Raw genomic sequence first — 19,785 nt, 5'->3', positions numbered from 1 at the left:
ACTTCTCAAAACCTGAAAAAGTTTTGAGATTTACATTCAACCCCCCTTCTGTAAATCTCATTGTTAGTCCTCTAGGAATAACAATTGGTATCAGAGCAAGCTCTTGACACACAAAGAGTTTAAAGATCTTGGAATCTAACAAAGATGAGTAAGAAGGATATTGGAGTAAAGATCCCAGTTCTTGACAAAGACAGTTATCACCACTGGAAGGTGAAAATGCACCTTCATCTACTCTCCCAAGATGAAGGTTATGTAAACTGCATTGAGAATGGTCCTCACATTCCCCATAAAGTAGCCACAGTTGCTACGGCCACAATTGCTGTTGGTCAATCCATTCCAAAACCTAGAGCAGAATGGACAATGGAAGACACAGAAGAAGTCCACAAGGATAAGAAGGCTATGAACATTTTGTTTAATGGTCTTGACAAGGATATGTTTGATAATGTGATAAATTGTTCAACTGCCAAAGAGGTTTGGGACACAGTTCAGTTGCTGTGTGAAGGTACAGAACAAGTAAAAGAGAACAAAATGCAGCTTCTCATTCAACAGTATGAGTACTTTCATTTTGAAGAGAATGAATCTTTAAATGACACATTTAATAGATTCCAAAAGCTGTTGAATGGACTGAAGCTGTATGGTAGAGTGTACCAGGTGAAGGATTCAAATCTTAAATTTTTGAGATCCTTACCAAAGGAATGGAAACCCATGACTGTTTCCTTAAGAAACTCTCAGGATTATAAGGACTTTACTCTTGAAAGATTATATGGAATCTTGAAGACTTATGAACTAGAGTTGGAACAGGATGAGGTATTGGAGAGGGGGAGAAAGAAAGGAGGTTCAGTTGCATTGGTAGCTGAAAATGAGAAAGAATGCAGAAAAGAAACTGTGAGATCTACATCAAGCTCCAAAGATGGTGTAAGAAATCCAGAATCAGACAAGGGTAAAGAGCAAGTTGCTGAAAATGAAGACAACTCCAGTCAAGATGACTCTGATGGTATTGATGAGCATCTTGCATTTCTGTCCAGGAGATTTGCAAAGATGAAGTTCAGGAAAAACACTAGAGCCACTAAACCCTATAAGAACATGGTGGACAAATCCAAGTTCAAGTGTTTTAACTGTGGTATAAGTGGACACTTTGCAAGTGAGTGCAGAAAGCCAACCTCTGAAAAGAAGAAATTTGAACAAGTAGATTACAAAAAGAAATATTTTGATCTACTCAAACAGAAGGAAAGGGCTTTCATTACTCAAGAAAAGGACTGGGCAGCTGATGGAGATGAAGAGGATGAAGATGTGGATTATGTCAACCTTGCTCTCATGGCTGATTCTGAAGAAAACGAAGTTAGTTCATCAAGCAATCAGGTAATCACTACTGATTTAACACAGCTTACTAAAGAAGAGTGCAATGATGCTTTCAATGACATGTCTACTGAATTGTATCATTTGCGTGTGTCTCTTAAATCTCTTGCTAAAGAAAATAGTAGGATCAAAGAGAACAATCTGTTTTTAAGTAATAGAAATACTGTGTTAGAAAATAAGTTGATTGACCTAGAGAAAACCAAATTGCATTGTATATCTGTTGAAAATGAACTAGCTGAATCTGTTAAGAAAGTAGAAATACTTTCCAATCAATTAGAGAAAGAGCAAGAGGTGATTAAAGCCTGGAAAACATCTAGGGATGTAAGTGCTCAAATTGCCAAAGTCCAAGGAATTGAATCATTCTGTAAAACTGCCTGGGATAAAAATAAAAAGAAACTGGAATTAATTGATGGACTGTCAACGGATGTGGAATCAACGGATGATGAAAGTTATCCGTTGAAGGAAGAAAAGGAACATCCGTTGAAGGTTCCTCAATTAAAACAGGCAGATGTTTCTAAAAGAGAAAATCTAAAGAAACTCAACAAAAAGTTTGGTTCAACTTCAAAGAACTTTGTCAAAGAAGGAGCAAGCACATCCAAAGATGTCAGAAAGGTGAATGTAGGGCACATGACCTTAGAACAGTTAAACAATAGGCTCAAGATGGTTGAGGATAAAAAGGAATCCAAAAGGAAATCCAACAGAAATGGGAAGGTAGGAGTTAACAAACATAACAATTACACACCTGACAAGTATGCTCCTAGAAAAAGCTGTGTGCATTGTAGTAGTGTTAATCATCTATCTGCTAACTGTAAATCTATTAAGAAATCTCCCATAACTGTACCCTCTTCCATGCCTAACATGTCTGTATCACCTCTACATGCTATGCCTGTTATGTCTCAACAAAATCCTTATGCACATTTTGCAAACATGCCATATTTTAACAATCCTTATCTTGCTGCATTCAGTATGCCTCAAATGCCATACAATATGCCAATGTGGAATAACATGTATGCACAATCCATGCCTAATAATTCTATAAATGTGATGGATAATGTTGTGACTAACCCTACACCTCAACCAACCACATCTAAGACCAAGGTTGACTCAAACTCACCTAAGTCTAAAGATGCAGGAGGAATGAAGTCTAGGAGAAAGGCTAACAAGAATGGACCCAAGGAAACTTGGGTACCAAAATCAAATTGATTGATTTTGTGGTGTGCAGGAAAATAGAAGAAATCTATGGTACTTGGACAGTGGCTGTTCAAGACACATGACTGGAGATTTCTCCCTGCTCACAGAGTTTAAAGAGAGAGCTGGCCCCAGCATAACCTTTGGAGATGACAGCAAAGGGTTTACTATGGGATATGGCTTGATTTCAACAAGGAATGTCATCATTGAAGAAGTTGCATTAGTTGATGGTCTCAAGCACAACTTACTGAGTATCAGTCAACTATGTGATAGAGGGAATACAGTTTCCTTCAATTCTGAAGCCTGTGTTGTCACTAGTAAGGAAGACAACAAAGTGGTTCTAACTGGAGTTAGAAAAGGAAATGTGTACTTAGCTGACTTCAACTCTACAGATGCAGAATCTATTACTTGTCTCTTCAGCAAAGCAAGTTCAGTTGAGAGTTGGCTATGGCACAAGAAGCTATCCCATTTGAATTTCAAAACAATGAATGATCTAGTCAAAAAGGACTTAGTAAGAGGAATTCCTCTTGTTGAATTCTCAAGGGATGGTCTGTGTGATGCTTGTCAGAAAGGCAAACAAAGGAAAGCATCATTTCAGAAGAAGCTTGAAACAACAATTGATGAACCATTACAGCTGCTACATATGGATTTGTTTGGACCAGTCAATGTATTGTCAATAGCAAGAAAAAGATATTGCTTAGTGATTGTAGATGATTTCTCTAAGTTCTCATGGGTCTGTTTTCTTGGATCAAAGGATGAAGCAAGTGAAATCATTATCAATCACATCAGGCAAGTCAACAATCATCCTGACTTGAAGGTTAGAAATATCAGGAGTGACAATGGAACTGAGTTCAAGAATTTGACATTAAGGCTGTTCTGTGAAGAAAATGGAATCATGCATGAGTTCTCAGCTCCAAGAACACCTCAGCAAAATGGGGTTGTTGAAAGAAAGAACAGATCTTTAATTGAAGCTGCCAGAACAATGCTTGAAGAATCAAAGTTACCAACATATTTCTGGGCTGAAGCTGTTAATTGTGCCTGCTTCACTCAGAATATTTCTTTGATCAATCAAGCTAAAGGCATGACTCCCTATCAGTTGTTCAAGAGAAGAAAACCAACTCTAAACTTTCTTCATGTCTTTGGATGTAAATGCTTTATACTGAGGAATCAATCTGACCATAAAGGGAAGTTTGATGCAAAGGCTGATGAAGGAATATTTGTTGGTTATTCAGCTGGAAAATCTTATAGGGTCTACAATCTAAGAACCAACATTGTTATGGAATCTGTGCATGTTGTGTTTGATGATAAAAAGATTGATGGACTAACAGATGAGAGACATAATGAGAGACTCAAATTTGACAATATTGAGATATATTGTGATGATAGTGAAGAGGAGACTGATGGAGATGACACTTCAAAAGGGATTCAAAACATGCCCCTGGATAATGCACAAAATACTGCATCCATTGATAGAAGCAATGCAGTATCCGTTGAAAGACATAGTGCACCATCCGTTGAAGTACAAAATGAAGCATCCGTTGATCATAGTTCATCAACAGATAATCGATTTACATCATCAGTTGATAGAACTCCAAGTTCCCTGCAAAGGACCAACAACTCAGGGGGAGTTTCAACTAGTCAACACTCTGTCTCACATCATGACAATACTGAGGCCACCTCATCTAGAGCACATCTTCCACCACAAAGGAAATGGACCAAGAATCATCCCTTTGAACTGATCATTGGTGATGCATCATCTAAAGTGCAAACAAGAAGAGCTACTCAAGATGAATGTCTGTACAGTAGTTTTCTATCTCAGGAGGAACCTAAGAAAGTGGAAGAAGCTCTATTGGATCCAGATTGGATATTAGCTATGCAGGAAGAGCTAAACCAATTTGAGAGAAACCAAGTTTGGAAGCTGGTACCCAAACCAAAGAACAAGAGTCCTATTGACACAAAGTGGGTATTCAGAAACAAGATGGATGAAAATGGCATTATCATAAAGAATAAAGCCAGACTGGTTGCTAAAGGCTATTCTCAGCAAGAGGGAATAGATTTTGATGAAACATATGCTCCTGTTGCAAGACTTGAAGCCATCAGAATATTTCTAGCCCATGCAGCCCATGCCAATTTCAAAGTCTATCAAATGGATGTCAAGAGTGCATTTCTAAATGGGAAATTAGAGGAAGAAGTCTATGTAAGTCAACCTCCAGGATTTGAAGATCCAAATTTTCCAGACTATGTGTATTATCTGTTGAAAGCACTCTATGGACTGAAGCAAGCACCTAGAGCCTGGTATGAAACCTTATCAAAATTTCTTTTGGAGAATCACTTCACTAGAGGTACTGTTGATAAAACTCTCTTCTTTAGGGATGTTAATGGCTCTAGTATACTTGTTCAAATTTATGTAGATGACATAATATTTGGCTCTATAGATGATAAACTTTGCAAAAAGTTTGCTAAGCTAATGCAAAGTAAATATGAAATGAGCCTAATGGGAGAACTAACCTATTTTCTTGGTTTACAAGTTAAACAAGTTAGTGATGGAATTTTCATTAGTCAAACTAAATATATTTATGATCTTTTAAAGAAGTTTGACTTAATGGAATGCTCATCTGCAAAAACTCCCATGGCCACTGCCACCAAACTTGAATTAAATAAGACTGAAAGGTCTGTGGACATTACAAGTTATAGAGGCATGGTTGGTTCACTTTTATATTTAACTGCTAGCAGACCAGATATAATGTTTGCTACATGTCTGTGTGCTAGATTTCAAGCTGATCCTAGGGAGTCTCACTTAATTGCTATCAAGAGAATTTTCAGATATCTCAAGGGTACACCAAATTTAGGAATTTGGTATCCTAGAGAATCTGGCTTTGATCTAATTGGTTATTCAGATGCAGACTATGCAGGTTGCAAAATAGACAGGAAAAGTACAACAGGCTCCTGCCAATTCCTGGGAAACAAGCTTGTATCATGGTTTAGCAAAAAGCAAAATTCAGTCTCTACTTCTACAGCTGAGGCTGAATACATTGCTGCTGGAAGTTGCTGTTCTCAAATGTTATGGATGAGGAATCAACTCCTTGATTATGGACTTCATGTTGATAGAATACCTATCTTTTGTGACAACACAAGTGCCATAGCCATAACAGAGAATCCTGTACAGCACTCAAGGACCAAGCACATTGATATCAAGTACCACTTCATTAGGGAGCATGTCATGAATGGTACAGTGGAACTACATTTTGTTCCAAGTGAACAACAAATTGCTGACATATTTACCAAGCCACTTGATGAATCAACATTCACAAGATTGGTAAGTGAGCTAGGTATGCTTAATTACTCTTAAAATTCATGTCTTCTTTGCAATTTGATGAGAAGCCTGAAATATATTAGTTGCTAGAACAAATTTGACTTTTAACAAAGTTTATTCCATCAACGGATGTTCCCTATCCGTTGAAAGTCAAAATTGCTCTATCAACGGATATTCATTATCCGTTGAAAGACAAGTATATCTCTGGAACTTTTATCCGTCAACGGATAAAGCTGAAGTACCTTTCAACGGATGACAATTTACATTATCCGTTGAAATGTCACATCAGACGTTTGAGGTGTTTCACAGCCGTTGATTCTATTTTCTTAACCGTTGATACCATACATACATCTGTATGTATTGGTTTTAAAGGTAGTTATTAGAATACTTACAGTTTATTCTTAAACGGCTGAAATTCACTAACACCTACTTATTGATTAATCCTTTATTTATTTCTTTTTCTTTGAAAGCATATAAGCCCTTCTGATTGTTCATTATTACTTTACGCTTTCTTAGAATTTCAAGCATTTACCATTTTCTCTCTGCAAAACCTTCAAGTTATTCTCTGCAATTTCTACTCACAACAATGGCACCAGTCGTGAAGATTATGTCTCAATCTGGGTTCATCTACGAGAAGAACAATTTCATAGCTCTGGTAGAAAAGAATGAAGCCCACTCAGATTATCACAAAATGATGGACTTCATCAAAAACTGTAAACTTAGCTATGCAATGCTGGAAGCCCCAACGATTTTCTGTGAAGTAGTTGAGGAGATTTGGACAACTGCTGAGTTCAACTCCATGGATATGACTATCTCCTTCACTCTCAAAGGTAAAAATCACTGTATTAACTGTGATGACTTACAAGCATGTTTTAAATTACCTAAGAACAATGCCATGACACCACACACTGATAGTGATGTATCCAGCATGTTAGATTCCATAGGTTACTCTCTTAACTCTGCTAATTTAGGGGGTATTAGACGAAAAGGCCTTAGGAAAGAATGGAGTTTTCTTGGGGATGCCTTCATAAAGGTTTTCTCTGGGAAAATTAGTAATTTTGATGCCATAACTTCATCTCTTGTTAATATGTTCTATATGCTTGTTTCTGATAGGTACTTTAACTTTAGCAACTATGTGATGCTAGAATTAGGTACTAGATTAGGTAACAAAGCTAATAGACCTAATAACATCTATTATGCTAGATTCTTTATGTTATTGGCTAACCATGTTGCTGAAGGTTTAGTCATAATCAATGAGAATAATAAACTCAAGTGCTGGGCACAAGAGAAAAGAGTTCTTGCAGACTTGAAGAGAATGGATCTAAACAGCAGTGTGCAATTGGTATATTTACCAATCATGAATGCACCCCAGGTAGGTGAGGTAATTGCTTCTACAACTCCTACTTCTTCCAACCCCTCTATTTCTTTATCTTCTAGTGTGGCCATGAAATCTGTGTCAATGCCCCAACAGATTTCTACCAAGGTCACCAAATCTAAACTTTCAAAATCCAAGACAAAGAAAACCACCTCTGTTGTTTCTCAAAAGACAACAGTTGTAACAACAACCATTAACCCTGAGGGAAGTGAACAGGGTGTGAGTGGTGAGGGGAGGGGTGAACATCAAAGAAACCCCCAGGATAAGGAAGGAGAGTTGAGTGCTTCCCAAGCTAGCCAAGCCCCAGTTTCTCAAAAAGCTGTGGTGGTTGAAAAGGTTTCTAGCACATCCCTAGTAGCATCCTCCCAAAAGGATGTTACTATTGAAAAGAGTTCCCAACCAGGAACACAGAACAAAAGAGGGAGGGACACTAAAGCCAAACACTCACCTACAAAAGCTTTTATTAGAAGGAAGAAGGCTAGAACCCAATCTTCTACACAGGGTGCACACACTGCACAGATACATCCATCTGTCTCTGTGCCTTCTCAAACTCAGTTTGATGTGACTCCAATAAATGTGGAGTCACAGCCCCATTCTCTCACAATAACTACACATCAATCACCAAATACTTCTTCACCATCTCTGGATGTGGATATGTTATTCCCATCAATTCCTGATTCTCCCTCTTTACAACTCAGGGAGGAGCCCCACTCAAATACAGGTGATCATCATCTTTTAGATGATTTGTTGGATCACCCGCAAATTCTTTCAGATATAATTGAAGGATCTGTATCAACACATATCAAATCAATCTATACAGATTCAACAATTATATCACTTTCAATTTCATCTTCTTTTCCTTCTTCAACGGATATCACTCATCCGTTGACAAGTGGTTGCTCTTCAACGGATAAGCTTAACAGCAGTTATCCGTTGATAACAACAGTTTCAACTTCAACGGATATTCCACATCCGTTGATAGTCTCTACACAAATAACTGAAATGATTCCAAGTGTAGAAGACATGAATACTGTGCAATCACTTTTAGGATTGAGGGCAGGGAGTGAAAATTTGAGTGAGAGGCTGGGTTGCTCCCAGGCAAAAGGAGAGATTGAGAGCACAAAAATGCATGCTATTTCTTCCAGCATGGCAAAAGTCAGTGAGTGGAGTACCACCTTAGAAGGTGAAGGTGAGGGAGTGAGATGTGTGAGCCAGGGGGAGCCCCTGATGCAAGAACATAGAGAAAAAGAGAGAAAAGCAGGTACAGTTGATACAAGGGTGGAACCAGCCATTGCTCATGAGTCAATGATTGTGGATGATGCTGAAAAGGAAAGACAATTTCAGCAACATTACAAAGCTGTAATTGATAACATTTCCTTGGATGCTGACACTTTTACTCATCCTGTGACAGCCTATCAACTGTTGGCTGCTCAGGGCAATGAGGAGGCAGAGAGGACACTACATCTAGTGCACTCAACAGAATCTCTTCAAAGGGATAAAGCTGCTATTAACAGGATGCCTTCTACAGCTGGTGAGCCATCTGAGGAATTTGGAGTAAATTCTGATGATGATGACTCTATTTCTTCTGATGGAAGCATGAACATAGGGGGAGATGAAGACCCTAATTCCATTCCTAATCTACCTGAATGGGCCTTGACTAAGGAGCATAGAACAGGTGAATTCGATGTCCACTTGGTCAAACAAATCATCACTATTTAACAGGCCATTCAGAACACTTCAAATGCAAATATCAAGGCTATCCTCCAAGCTCACCTGGACTCACTGCATCTCATGAAGTTGCAGAAAGTAAAGCAAGATATGAGTCTAGATGATCTCAGGAAAGATATTGCTGACTTGAAATCCTTCACTTCAAAAAAATTGGATTCAGTCATGCCCTATGGTACTTTGCAGGACTTGGTTTCGAGATTGAAAAAGGAATCAGTTACTGAACAAAGGCTGGCCAAGTTGGAAGACAGAGTTCAAGGAATTGAAGATTCTGTGGCCACCCTTCTTCTCAACCAACAATCTCAAACCAATCTCCTAATGCAGCTGGCAAAAGCACAAGGCTTGACCCCTCTCCTTGATGATAACAAAAAGGGGGAGAATAAAAGGGAAGGGGAAGGAGAGCCCTCTACAAAGATTCAGATATCTAAAGTGCTAGTTCCTGCCATCACTACCTCTCCAATCATTCAAATCAAGGGAAAACCTGATGAAATTGATTTGATTCAGCTAGCAGCAGCTGAAATACAAATGAAAGAACAATGGAGGAGAATTGATGAAAGGTTGCAATTGGTGTTTGGTTCTACACAAAATAAATCAACATCTGTGAAATTTAGCACAAAGATTGAACCAATCAACATGGAGCTCAAGCCAGTAGGGAGAAATAAGGTTGGAGAGACTTCTTTCAAGAATTTAAAACCTATGGTTCTAAAGCCTAACACTAGATCCAGTATGGACTCCACAAAGAATCCCCTAGACTTTGCTCAGATGCAGGAAGTAGACTTTCCTCTTCCAAAACCTGATGGAGACAAAGTTCTAAGTGCAAGCATCATAAAGAAGAAGGAGACCAAGGACAAGGGTGAGAGAATGGACATGGCCTTTATCTATAGAGAGGGAAAGAGTATCTGTGTGATGCAAGGACATCCCAAATTTCTAAAGGCCAAAAGGGAAGAAACCAGAAGGTTGAAGAAAGAAGCTGTAAAACTCAAGGCTGATAAAAGAGCACAAGCAAAGCTTGAAAAATAGCTAAAGTCAAGCCAAGTTGAAGAAATGAAAGGAATTGAAGTCAGGGGTGAAGAAAAGATTGCTAACTTAGATGAGGTTCTTGGGAGCATATTTGGTGAAAATATGGAAGAAAGAGAGGAATGGCAGAAGGGAAACAGAAGAAAGGCCAAGGCACACAGAAGGAGTGAAGATAACCCTGAAGATACCAAATCTATATCTAAACCACTACCTTCCATACCTAAACCTTTTGTTGCTGATCCCTCTATAAATATCCATGGTGAACCAATCATTCCAAAAGAGGAACCTATTGATTGGGACAACATCACATTGCCTACCTTTTTAACCACTCTACCACTACCAAAGAAACAGAAAAGAAAATCTAAATCTACACCTCCCCTAACCTCTAAGAAATTCACTCAAAAACAAAAACCTAACCCTAAGACACCCATTTCTAAAGATGATTATGTTCACATCTGTGACATAAAAGAAGCTTCAGACATTAATCTCTATCTGGATGAGCTGGAGGAAGTAAGGGGAATAGCTGCCTACAGACAGCTACCAGAGAGATTGGTTTTCAGATATAAGGGAGCTGGGGAAAGAACATGGCCTCTCTACAGGATTCTAAATGAAGGCTACTCTACCTTGATCAGAGTCTTTTCAGCCATCAAAAAGGATTCTGGCTTTACCAGAACAGCCAAGACTGAAATTCTCAACAAGATTGCCAACATAAGGAAGACTTGGAGGGAACCAAATGCTTTGCCCAGAACCTTACTCATACAAGAAAGGGGAACTAAAATTCACAAATCACCTCATTGGTTGATGGAATTTAGAGATGACAAAGGAGTCAGAAGATTTTTCAGACTTGAAGACCAACTCAAGATTGCCAGCAATGAAACTCTCAAAGAAATGCAATCTAAGTTGGATATCAGTGATGAAGATGAAGCTGAATTCTTCAGACAACTCCAACTCCAATTTGAGGAAAATGACAAAGGGCTAGGAAAGAAAACCAGGGAACAAAGAAGAAAATAATGATTTGCTCAGGCTAGAGGAGCACCCTTGGAAATACTGTAAATCTTCAATTACCTCCTAGTACATACACTTTTGCAGCACTTTTATATTTCTACTTAGTTTCAATTCAAATATTTGTTAAGTGTTTTGTTATCATCAAGTTAACCCTGAATTTATGCCTACAATTCTTATAGACATAAATAGGGGGAGATTGTTAGGAATATATGTGCATTAGTTTGATGATATGTTTAACAAAATACTTAAGTAGAAATTTAGTGTCAGTAGCCTCAACGGATAAGACCACTTTGGCTATCCGTTGATGGTGTAGCTTTACTTAGAAATAAGTCTAGTATTGTAGCATATTTCAGTCTCTGTATTTAAAATGTAATTCTTAGAAGTTGAGAGAAACTATAAGTCATGTTGACTACTAGATGATATGCAGATAGGAAGGCCAATTGTAAATATTTCATGCCTTGTAATTTTGTATAAATGAAGCGGTATCAACGGATGACTTAAAGACCTTCAACGGATGAGAAGCTAAGCTTCAACGGATGTCTCTAAAGCTTCAACGGATAACATCCTTCAACGGATGAGAGCATCAACGGATAAATGCATCAACGGATGAAAGCTTCAACGGATAACATCCTTCAACGGATGAAGTCATTAACGGATGAAAGCTTCAACGGATGTTCTGCTAATTAGCCGTTGATAAGTGGTAGTTGTACCTACAGACAGAGGCACATGGGTTGACAGAGAAAACTGAGATGTGGCAGCCGAATTTCAGGATCAACAGAAAAAGCAGCCGTTCTTCTTTAGTACAAAGATGCAATAGTCAACAAAGTACTGGAGTGAACAGGAAAAGAAGCAAGTGAAGAACTTATTTTACTATTGTAATTTTATATTGTTTTTCACTTGTACACTTGGTAATATATAAACCAAGAAGAAGCTAGTAATTAGAGAGAGATTTTCCAGAGCTGTTAAGAAATATCTTGAGAGAAAATTCATCTAGTTTGTACTAGGATGCAGCTGTGATCAACATTGTTGAACACAGATTTTCTAATATACCATCTCTGGTGGAACAACAAATCCACCAGAAAAGTTTTTAAAGTTTGTTGTGTTCTTTACATTTTGTGTTTGAATATATATCTGTCTGCATTAGCTCAAAGCAATTCATACACTTGTTCATCTAGAACACACTGCTTTAATAAACTTCTCAAAACCTGAAAAAGTTTTGAGATTTACATTCAACCCCCCTTCTGTAAATCTCATTGTTAGTCCTCTAGGAATAACAGTATATCTACTTTTGAGAGCTTGAAAAAGAGTTTGACTACAACACCTGTGATTACTGCACCTGATTGGAATGAGCCCTTCAAGATGATGTGTGATGCTAGTGACTATGCAGTCGGAGCAGTTCTTGGCCAGAGAAAGCTGAACATTTTCCATGTGGTTTACTATGCTAGTAAAACCCTTAATGGTGCTCAACTGAATTACACTACTACAGAGAAGGAGTTCCTGGCAATTGTCTATGGTTTTGAAAAATTCCGATCTTATTTGCTTGGGAAAAAGGTGACAGTTTACACTGATCACGTTGCTATTCGATATGTGGTCTCGAAGAAAGATTCAAAACCTCGCTTGATTCGATGGATTCTCTTACTTCAGGAATTTGAGCTGGAAATCAAAGATCGTAAAGGTACAGGAAACTAGGTAGCAGATCATCTATCATGCTTGGAAGATCAAGGCAAGGCTTCACTCGAAAAGACATTGATCAATGAATCTTTTCCTAATGAACAACTTTTTGGGGTGCAAGAAGAAGAAACATGGTTTGCAGATATTTTGAACTATCTTGTGAGTAATGTCATTCCCCCAGTACTCTCTTATGCTCAAAGGAAGAAGTTTCTACATAAGGCGAAGTGGTATCGATGGGATAAGCCGTTCTTGTTTAGACAGGGAGCATATCAGATTATCCGATGATGCATTTTGTAAAGTGAGACGGAGGGTATCATGCGAGACTGTCATTCTACTGTGTATGGTGGATATTATGGTGGAGAGAAGACATCTGCTCTTATCTTTCAAGCAGAATTCTTCTGGCCTACTTTGTTTAAGGATGCTCATCAGTTCGTTTCGAGATGTGATCACTGCCAACGAGTTGGTAATATATCCAAGAGAGATGAGATGCCTCTTAATGTGATGCTTGAAGTTGAGATTTTCGATGTTTGGGGAATCGACTTTATGGGGCCATTTGTCTCGTCCTGCAATAATCAGTATATTCTGTTGGCGGTTGATTATGTGTCTAAATGGGTCGAGGTTAAAGTCTTACCAACCAATAATGCTAAAGTGGTGATTAACTTCCTTCATAAGCAGATATTCACGCGTTTCAGCACTCCAAGAGTTATAATCAGTGACGAGGGATCGCATTTCTGTAATCGCAAGTTTACTGCATTGATGGAGAAGTATCACGTAAATCATCGTATTATCACAGCTTACCATCCTCAGACTAATGGGCAAGCTGAAGTGTTTAATCGGGAGATTAAACGTATCTTGGAGAAGTTGGTGAGTTCATCAAGAAAATATTGGTCTTTGAAGCTAGATGAAGCTATTTGGGCATATAGAATAGCATTCAAGACTCCTCTTGGTATGTCTCCTTTCTAGTTGGTGTATGGGAAGGCGTGTCATTTGCATGCGGAGTTAGAGCATAAAGCATATTGGGATTTAAAGAAGTTAAATCCTGACATGGAAGCTGCTGGAGAGAAAATAATGTTTCAACTAAATGAGCTGGAGGAGTTTCGACTACAGGCTTATGAGAATAACAAAGTCTACAAGGAGAAAGTCAAGAGATGGCATGATAGGAGATAAGTGCATAAGTATTTTGTGCCCGGTCAGAAAGTTCTATTGTACAACTCTTGTCTCCGACTTTTTCCGGGAAAACTTAAGTCGAGGTAGTCAGGGCCAATCACGGTAAAAACTGTGTTTTCACATGGAGCTGTGTGATTTTTGATACGTATCCCGATCAAGCGTTCAAGGTGAATGTGCAGATATTGAAGCATTACTATGGAGATACGGCGAACCGCGAGGTGGTGAGCGCCGTTCTTTCAAAAACTTGATTCAAAGATTCACGTCAAGCTAGTGACATAAACTAAGCGCTTCGTGGGCCGCACTAGAAGTGGGGCAACCGCGCGGAAATGTCAGGAACACGGCGCGCCCGTGCGGAGATGCGGGGCGGCCGCGCAGAAGTTCCGGAAAAGAAAAAAAAGGAAAAACAGAAAAATTCAAAACAAAAACACCACGGCCGAATTTTACCCCCTTTCTACCGTAATTCCTATTCCTAATCAATTCTAAACCCTACCCATCCCTCACCTATCCTATATATATACAAATCTCTTATATACATATATCTTCTTATTCTCTCAAAACCCTAGCTTCTCCTATACATTACTCACACCCAAATCTCTATTGTTCTTATGATACCCAAAAGATCAAGAGTCGTGGTGAGTAGCAGCTCTAGTGATTTGAGTTCTGGTGGTGTGGAAAATAGATTTTCTTCTCCGAATGCTCAGGTTGAGTTTACGAGATTGTTGTCAAATCAATTGTTAAGGATAGGGGTTTCTTACCCACTGCAAGAGATGGAAAGCTTTTGGAGATGATTACTGAGATAGGTTGGCAGACTTTCTGTGAGGTTCCTGCTGCTGTCCTGATGAGCATTATTCGGGAGTTTTCTACAAATTCAAGGGTAGATAAGAATGGGTTTTCTATGGTACGTGGCTTGACGGTGGATTACACACCGACGGATATTCGTAGGGTTATCAATCAACCCACGAGAGAGCCAACGCGAGAGGATTGGGTCCAAAAGAAAAGGGAGAATTATGATCTTGATCATATAGTGGCTGAGTTGTGTGTTCTGGGAACACAGTGGAAGTGCAAGAGGGGCACAAATGAGCTGCTCACTTTTCCGGCTGCATGCATGAACATGTATGCTCGGTCATGAAATGCTTTTATGTGCAAATATTATGACTTCTTCGCATCAACATGATGTTACTGTTGATCATTCTATTTTACTTTGGGGGATTTTGAATGAGGAGTATGTGGATCTCGGTCAGGTGATATATCAGAATATGTTACGATTTCTGCAGACCAGGACATCGGGCGCGATTTCTCATGCCTATATTGTGACGAAACTTTGTGCTTCGGTTAGTGTTCGTTGGCCAGAGTTGGGGCAGTTGTAGATGTCGAGCGCTCCTATTGATAGCTCCACGATCTCAGTTATGCAAGAGTGGTATGGTGGAAAAGCTGACGAGAAGGGTCTGGGTTATAGTTATGATCATTTGCCCGATGATCAGCCAGCCAATCAGACTTATGTTGGTGGTTCTTCTCCAGCCAGGCGTGCAGCTTAGAGAGCCGCTCGTGGAGAGGCTAGTTCTTCGTGTGCTCAGCAGGAGATAGGGGATGGTTATGGGCTTGGCGATGCGCAGTTCAGGAGATTGGCCAAACATATGGATGCGATGCATGACATGCATAGTCATTTTGCGGCCAATTTGACACATGCTTTGAGCGCTGCTTTCCGAGCCACTAGTGTTGAGGTTGATTGTCCGGTGTTTGGTGCTGCTTCTGTGTATCCGCCACATGATACTCCACCCGAGGAGGGTGATTTTTTAGATAACTAGGTATGTCTGAAATACTTATTATTGCCTTCAATGAGGACATTAAAAATTTTAAGTTTAGGGGTGATAATATAAGGATTAGTTTGTATGTGTCCATATAGATTCATATAGATTCATGTTGCGTGATTAGTTGTATTTCATTCATATTTTTGCATGATTATTCATATAGGACATATTTTTTGTGTTTTTTTATGTGAGTTCATATAGTTGCATTTGCATGCATTTATCATGATCCCTTAGGTTGAGCTATTTCTGATTGCTAAGTTGATGTTAATTTGAGTGTGGTGATGACAAATATAGGGTTGTTCAAGTCTTAATGAATTGATTTGCATGCCAGAAAAAAAATTCACAAAGTCTTATAGGATTGCTTTTGATCTAGATCATGATTATACTTGTTGATTTGTTGAGATTTAATCACTTGGTCATATTTAGAATTTTTGGTATTCTCTTAATGACGTAAAAATACTTAATTTTAAACTGGAGAAAAATTTGAATTTCATGGCTAGTTATGAATAAAGCTAGGCGTCATGTAACACCCCCAAATCCGGGTCAGGGATCCGGGTTGTCATGAGTTCCATTTCCCTTAATAACACCCAATCTTAATAAACAATCAACTACTCTGTACTGTGACCCCACAATAAACACACACACCACAAGTTATAGTCTCAGAGATGAATATCCAAAAATAACACATGTCATTTTATTCCACAATTATATGCCATTACACCTTAAAAGGGTTTCTGAATAAATTTACATTTCTTTGCCATTATTACAATTGATAAAGATACATAAGTCTGGTACATCAAAAGTTGAAAGCCTAGCCTATTGGTAGTTCCTACCTCAGCTACAGCGACATCAACGCCTATAGGAAACTGTGGAACATTTCCTATCCGCTCGTGAATTGGGAGCTTGGTCCTGTTCATCTTGTCTATCTGATGTTGTATGATGAAAGAAGAAAGCAAGGGTGAGCTTGTTGCTCACCGAAATAATATGTATAATGATTAACAATATATGAGAATTCTCATAGTACTCATGAAAGTCTTGGTCAAGTAAAAAATGAACCAAGTTTGATATCTTATCGCGACCAAGTCGCAAAATATTCAGTATATATGTATATATACTTTTCAAAATCTTGGAAGTCCTCTTCCATGCATAATATACACAGAGTTCCAGTTGATAACTGTATAAAAATATCTTTGCAAGGTGATCTCATATATTTAACCTTGTCTCAACGTTTTTGTGAAAATCTTTGTCATGCATAATATAATCATTAACCAGATATAAGTTGAAAAGATGAAGTTACAAGATACTCCAATATACTTATATCTTTTCCGGATTCTACTTGAACTACCACCGTTCAAGGTATCACCAGTTTCAAAAGTTCATCACATAGATGAGACTACAAGAAAAGACTTGAATAGATTCAATCTTTGAAATATCCTCAAAATGAAATGAAGTTACGAGATACTTCATTTGATGAAAACATCATTTTGAAAACTCGATCCTGCCAACACTCAACAATCACCGAACCGTAGCCTTTCTATCGAAGTGCTCTGGGTAGTATTGTAGAAATATCCAATTGGATGATGAACTCATTACGAGAGTTTGCCGCGCTAGGAAGACCACTCACGATGATCAGTCGCAGTAGTGCAACCCCACCATTTTCTACATGTAGAGGAGAACAGTCGGATTTACTTGTCAACCGAACCCTGGACTCCTAAGGAATGGACCGTCTTAGCGGAACTTCCAGGCCATTTGGGCCAACATAATAAGGCTGGGCCGGCGCCACTCGACCACTTACGCCACTCCTAGTTCAGATGAAATCCATGACTCTGCAACGTAAAGCTCGTCCCCCCTTTCCCCAAGTAAAAACTTCTTGATACGGCTCCACCAAGAAGTCGTATCTAGTTGGAAAGGAAAACTCACCGATATTTCCCAGGCGGTGCCTGTTAATGGATTAACTTGTTCCAAGAATTTTACTTCCCGAGTGTTGGGTAAGTAATCAAAAACTCTTTTATCAAAACAGCAACCTTGTTGTGAATATAAAATACATCACTGAGCCGGATCCCTCAGGTTTTGAGCGAGTATTTAAATCCCCTTCGAAAGGAAGATTTTAAATATAAAAAAAATGAGTTTTGGGATCCCCCCTAACCTTTAAAAATCATTTTGAAGACTCGAAAACATTTTTAAGAATGTTTGGAGTAATGTTGATTTAATAAAATAAATCAGTCCCAATATATTAGAAAATATCTGAATATTATTATTTAAATAATATTCCCATAAAAAATAATCTTTATAAAAATAATTGAAGTAGAAGTTTTAAAACTCATACTTGAAATGAATAATAAATAACCAAAGATATACTTATACGAAAGTATGATCTTTATTTGAATAATCGAAAATAAGTTTGATTATCGAAACATTATTCTTTAATAAAATAAAGAATATTATGTAATAAATAAGCGGAGTCATTAGTCCTCAAATGAATATTCAAAATAATATTAATTAAATAAAATAAACGGAGTCATAAGTCCTCGAATGAATATTCAAAATAATATTCATTAAATAGAATAAACGGAGTCATAAGCCCTCGAATGAATATTCAAAATAATATTCATTAATAAAAATAAAGTTATCGAATAAAACTTATTCGATTAATAGTTTTAAAAACTATATCTATATATATATATATAAATATACTCGGGAACATCGACTCCCGGTTTTAGAAAATGTTCACCTTTGGGTCCCCTATACTAAGGGTATATGCAATTACTGCTTATCTCTAGCATAAGTATTATGCAACTATAAGCATTGGAATCAACAGATAGATATCAAGATTACGAATTAGACATGAATATATCCCATATCAGCATGCTTCAATATATCACAAGATTTGCTAATTAACCATCATGCATATATCACAAGATAATGCATATACATATGTACATCACAACAACAGTATAACGGGTAGAAAACTTGCCTGAGCGACTGGGGGTGGTAAAAGGCCTGGGACGAGCCTGGTAACCTATAAACAACATATAAGTTAGAATTAAACCAAAGTCGCTTAAGAATCTATACTTTAACCAACTAGACTCTAACGCTCGCTTTTGCAATTAACGATTCACTTAAGTCGCTCGAGTACCCTTGGCTCCACCATTTTTAATAAATTAACCATTACGAATTTAAAGGCGATTCTTCGCGAGTACCCTACTAACTGCCTAATCCACTTTACACAATTATTTCATACTCCAATTAGTCATTTAAGGGCATTAACCAAGGTTTCAAAGTAAGGCGAGGGGTAATGGTTTGTTCGTGAAATGCCGTTACTTAAAACGGTCGTTTCTCCTAAACCTTACATCGGATTCAAGTGAACCACATATCAAAACGAAGCTCGTAACATGAAATATCTAATCATGGCAATGGTCAAAACCTAACAGTGAGTTCACGGGTCCTAATGTTAAGGACAAAAGTAGTCTAGGGTAAATCGGGCATTACGACGGCTATGTTTACGCGATTACCAAATTTAAACCATTCCAATCAATTCACAATTCAACCCACAATCACCACTACAACCAAACTTCATCCATTCTTTACTTCAACAGCCCCAACAACTCAAGATTTCCAATTTATACTACTTCTCAATCATGTACTAAGAGCTTACTTAAGTTCATTAACTAATAATCAAGATTTACCATTCCAAAAACATTACAAAACCAACCAATCTCTAAATTTTCAATAACCATGCTTCTCATGAACCATACTACTCATAACAAGCTCTAAACATGAGTACACACCCATTACACTTAACCCATCATCTAAACATTATGAAATCCAAACCAACAAAACTTAAGATTAAGGGTTTGAGAAGTTATACCTTCCTTGGAGAGTAGAGAATCACTTAGGAAGCCTTAAGTAACCCCTAACTATCTCTACTAAGCTTGGATCTTGAAAAAAATATAAGAAAACACAAAGTTAGTTTCTTGAAAACACTATTCACCAAGAACTTTGATGAATTGATTAGCTTAGTAAACCTTGGAATCTTGGCTTCAAACTCATAACATAACTAAGTCATGAATTATGGAAGCTAAGGAAACAAATCTCTTAATTTTTGAAGGTGTGTAGCTTGAATTTTGAAAATTTCTCCTTTGCTTTTCATGGAAAAGCCG

Source organism: Apium graveolens, chromosome 11 (genome assembly GCF_009905375.1).
Source record: "Apium graveolens cultivar Ventura chromosome 11, ASM990537v1, whole genome shotgun sequence".
NCBI classification, from domain to species: Eukaryota; Viridiplantae; Streptophyta; class Magnoliopsida; order Apiales; family Apiaceae; genus Apium; species Apium graveolens.
The sequence above is the reverse complement of the archived record's forward strand: the minus strand, read 5'-3'. Positions refer to the sequence as shown.